Source organism: Opisthorchis viverrini (assembly GCF_000715545.1).
Source record: "Opisthorchis viverrini unplaced genomic scaffold opera_v5_45, whole genome shotgun sequence".
NCBI lineage: Eukaryota > Metazoa > Platyhelminthes > Trematoda > Opisthorchiida > Opisthorchiidae > Opisthorchis > Opisthorchis viverrini.
In genome coordinates, this window is record NW_008751701.1 from 829,484 (window position 1) to 834,832 (window position 5,349).

Genomic DNA, 5,349 nt, shown 5'->3' on the forward strand with positions numbered 1-5,349 from the left:
GTCAAAACTGCTATCTGTAGACAAACATGTTCTCGGTGGGCCTGCACCCAAGATGATAAACGCTTCGTTTCCCTGTTGCATCCCTTGGGAATCAGTGTCAAAGGGTGTTCGGCGTCGCTCATTATTTTGAAGAGGTTTGATAGTCCGATTTGAAGACCTTTTATGTCGCCCTTCTGAATTCTGGTAGCTCGTACATTGGTGAGGGTTTGGGATCTCAGGAATCAAAAGGACTGGCCGAGTTTCTTTACAATTGTGCCTAGTTGGCGACCAGACCAAGAGTTTGCTCGCCTGAGCACAACATTTGACTTTTTAAGCTTTGCTTTGTTTGAGATGCTCAGTAACGATGAATTACTACTGCCTACTGGTTTTTGGTGTGATATTATGTGTCGTTAGTGAGTCCGTAACCCGGGGACTCAATTACGCCCGTTTTGAAACAGTAAAATTTTTGAGTCTATTTTAGCTTTCTTTTATTACAGCCACGTTTTTCGATGCCATTTCGGACAGTCTGGCAAGCTTTTATTCTGCCTTTTACATGAGTATACAGGAAATTTTCGTTGTCTGCTTGAGAGTTCAGTAGGACCCAAGTGATTTGCTTGTCCAACTAACTAACTAACACAAAAACAGCTCTGTGGTTGCCGCGTGAAATCACTCACCGGAAAACTGATTATTCAAAACCACTCCTGAAACCAAGGTTTCATTTGTATCATCTGAGCAGCCTGAAAGTATCTTTTTCTCGGGTGGTACTGTAGCTAGGCATCGAATGGGTGGAGAAGTGAATACGGGTTAGTGGAAATTAGCCAACAGCCTGCACAGATCGATATACTTTAGCCTGTCCATTACTCTTCGACAGTACCTAACCCAGTACTATGTTTAAGTCGGTCATCTGGAGCTTCCCTTGTTCAGCAAGTCGGGTATCTCCGTAAGCAACCCGGTCCCTCAGACCTTTTTGGGACAACCTTCTCGGTGTTTAGGAAAGACAGCGCTTCTAGAAACGGTCGTGACATGTTCTTTTCTGGCGATCGCTGTCACAGTTGGAACGGGAACTATGGGCTTATTCGAGCTGCTTGATTGCAAGTCTTCGAAAGTGAAACCCGATTTTCATTACGGAGTAACGCTCTCATGTCCAGAGGACTCAAGAGGTAAGGTATGGCTCAATTAGGCAAGTGAACAACCATGGGGTGCCTTGGAATTAGTTTAGAAGCATTCTCGCTAAACTAACTAAAGTTACACCGGTTATGATTCACCACCGGATGAACAGAACCGACTCATCATAACAGGTCCTACCTTTGTGAACTTATTTACTTCCTTTAGTCCCTTTACTTGGATGCTTTTCTCAGGAGTCACCCTCGTAGCGCAGCAAGGTCACTTGCTCCTGATCGTCGGATCGTCATACACCGACCCTCTTGGCATAGTAAAACGTGAGGGGACTTAGTACCAGGCAGTGTAACCCGAGAGCTCAAGATACCTTAGTGGTTAAGCCGTGTTTGCTTACTGAAAAGAAGGTCCGTGGTTCGAACCCAACCACCGCATCTTGACTGCTCCTGTACAGACGGGGGCAGCCCAAAAGTATCTCAGTCATCGTGCTTTCTTTGGGCTTCAGGGCAGTGGGGCACTGAAAGGATGCTTCATCTGATGAAATATGAAATAGAATAGAGAGTGTAATACGCAGGCATTTTTGTACTGAGGTGGGACAAGGGTCACGAGGTGAGATCTGAGGTTGGTTATTTGACGAAATATTGGTAGCTCGGGTGAGTTTATTGGTTGTTGAACGAGTGGCTGTTGGTCTGTTCGCCGAGCTTGGTAATTGGTTTGCAAACGTTTCGTCATCATACCAGGAGACATCATCAGTGCGGAGTTGAGTGGGTAGTTCTTCCTTGCCTGCGTGTGTTTATATAGCAGTCAAAGGCTATTTGTTATTTTCTGACGTGATAGGCTACTTGAAGCGTCTGTTGGTCCGTTTGTGATCTCCGTTGCGTTGTGGTCTTTGTTCCTTTATGTTCATCGGTTATTCCAGCAGCTTCTAATTTTAGTAGGATAAAGACATCGTGACTCTGCTGGCAGACAAGGGACGCCTAAAGACGATCATGGACAAACCGGACTACATCAATAAAACAAAGGCACTACTTAACGATACGAATACGTACCGTCGCTTAGAACGCGATCAAAGCAAGCAGCTAGCAAACCAAATCAATAAGAACTCAAAGCAGCTTCAAGATCTCCACAAGATTACAAAAGGGGAATATTGGAGAATGAAAGCTCGTGATTCGGCAACTCCCCGCTTCTACGGACTGCCGAAGGTACACAAAAAATCAATACCTCTCCGACCAGTTGTATCAATTCCTGGAACAGCGACCTACAATCTTTCGAAATAACTATGGAAAAGATTGAAGCTTCTCATCAGTGGGTCTCAACACTCAATCAACAATGCGGGACAATTTTTGGAGAAACTAAAACACGTAAGCAACGATCAGGACGAAATAATGGTCTCATTTGATGTGAGCTCACTATTCACGTCTGTGGACCTCGATTCGGCTAAGACAACTGTGGCTGAATTATTGGACAAAAACGGCACGCCAACTGGATCACTGGAGAAAGATTTCTGCAGATTACTCGACTTATGCCTAATCACACATTTCGATTTCAACGGAGAATATTATGAACAAATACGAGGGACACTAATGGGATCGCCAATTTCATGATTCGTTGCAGAAGCACAATCCAAAATTTGGAGCAAATTGTGTTGCCCGATATAAGTCCCAAAATATGGATCCGTTACGTGGACGATACATGTTAAACAACGTTTTTGACGACAGCAAATTTACAACCGAGGAAGAAAACGACGGAAAACGGGCGTCCCTCGACTTCCTCATCTCTAGATTGCCGAACGAACAACTACAAATGGAGGTCTTCAGAAAGGCGACACATACGCACCAAACCCTCTGCTACCACAGCAACCATCCAAATTGCTACAAACGAAGCTGCATTCGGGCACTTTTCATGTGGATCAAGACACACTGCAGTGCAACAGAATTCAAGATCAAAGAAGAATAGAGCCTATACAAATTGTTTCAGAAAAATGGTAGCTGAGGATTTGGTCCGTATGTGTCGCCTTTCTGTAGACCTCAGTTTGTGGTTGTCCCTTCGGAACAATGTCCTATACAGGAATGCGACAAACGGTATGTAGGACAAACAGGAAGAAAGCTCTCCACCAGGATACATGAACACAAACTCGCCAATAACTGATCAATTCTCCCTCATCTCCGCACACAAAGACCAAGAAGGACACGAGTTCGACTGGAACGGCGTTCGCATACTGGCTCAAGCAAGAACAAAACGAGAACGCGAATTTATGGAGGCGTGGTACTCCACCGAAGAAGCCATCAACAAACACATCGAAATTGCTCCCATTTGCCAGCCACTAAGAGCGAGAGAACGCCAGAACCACAGAGCTTAGAGCTGTAAAAGGAGGAGACGAGGAACTCATAAGAGGAACAGAAAAGCGTCATTCAAACGGATTAGAGGAGGTGCCCAATCAAAGCACCAAATCAACCGGCGGAAACAGTGACACTAATCGTTACGGTAGAGGAAATAGGGCAGTACAAGCAACCAGTCAAACTCGAGAACGACAGACCACAACGCAAGGCGAATCAAGGCCAGAGAGAACAAGCTACTAAAATTTGAAGTTGTTCGAATAGCCAATCAGCATAAAGGAACACAGACCACAACGCAACAGGTATCACAAACGGACCAGTAGACTCACTAAATTCGTTACACTTCAAGTAACCAATCACGTCAGAAAGTCAAAAATAGCCTTTGAATGCTATATAAACACACGCAGGCAAGGAAGAAGTACCCACCCAACTGCGCACTGATGATGGTGACGAAACGTTTGCAAGCCAACTGCCAAGCTCGGTGAACATATCAACAGAGAGCTGAGGTATTAGAATTTTGATTGAAGAGTTTGCAAAACCGACAAGTGAGAACAAGGTTCACTTAGAAGCAAGTTTGTGCTGGCGATATAAGATTCGTGCCGGCATTTTCAGGTATGAATCTGTTACATTGTCACCATCGACTGGTGGCTCCTTAGGTGGAACTCGCAGGTCGGCTGTTTCTTGAAATGATTGACCCAGTGGAGACAAGTTCCATTTACTCTCGAACCTCAGAAGCATCTACAATCCTATATAGAAATACCTTATCTTCTAGCAAACAAACCATAGAAAGTACGCGAAGTTGAAATTCAACCAATGTCCTTCCAACCTTTGAAATTCTGAATTGCCAGACACCGCTTCAGAACTGCACAGGTTCTTTGATGCGCCATCTGTACCAAACCCCCTGTTGATTCCGCCTGCGAATCAACGGTGACCAGCGGTAACTTTCCTCGTTTTCTGACTACTCGTGAGTAACGTGACTCGCATCTGTCTATTATGACACCGTTTCGTTTCTTTGCTCGTTTTCCCCCTGTTTCGTCCCGGCTTAGGGTCTGCTTATGCCTCAGTAACTGATGTCAATACTTAATTTGCCCGTCCGTCATTGCTTGCAAGTTCGTCTGGATTGCACCCATTCGCGAGCGTCCCCTCCGACCGAAAAGCGCGCCGACCGGGTATCGAACCCAGAGTCTGCGGACAGCAGGCGAACGCGTCACCGACTACACCAACCGGACGTCCAACATGGCTGTTTATTTTGTATTACCTATGTATCGCACCTGGCAGATAGCCCTTGCTGAGCTTTGTTTTAAACGGACGAAACCGCGCAATCTGACCTGTCACGCGACACGAGCGGCTACGTCGACGCCGACCGAAAGACAGTCCTTCAAATCCCGAAGTACTGACTCCTGCGCCGTTACGGCCAACTCACACTGTCAGACTGCCCCGATATATATGTTTGTACATCGTTTGGTACTTACCTCTTGTTGCCCCTATGGAAATCCGTGCTGTGACAGTGACTACTTCCCGCTCCTGCGGATTGCGTCATTGTTGATTGTACGTTTTCTCAATTCATGATGCTTACAAATCCGTTTTACTGTAGAACCAGTTCCTGTCAGTCTTCAATATATCATCTGCTGCCCCACGTCTGTCTGCTCCTATTGACTACTGGCTACGTACTGTGTATAATCCAATAGTCGCAATCGTCCTGTGAGATCCTTAACCGTCCGGATCTTACACCCCCATCCATTGACTTTTTTGGCATGTGGTTTATTTTAGCTTGTGAGACTTTGTTTTCTCAAAGGACGGCTTTTTGTGAAGGAAGGTACCATAAAACATGCTAAACAGAATGAAAAATGCTACCCTTTGCCAGCCAGGTCTTGCCTATATTCAGTAACCTCATGTGTCAGTGGACTAAGGGCACAAA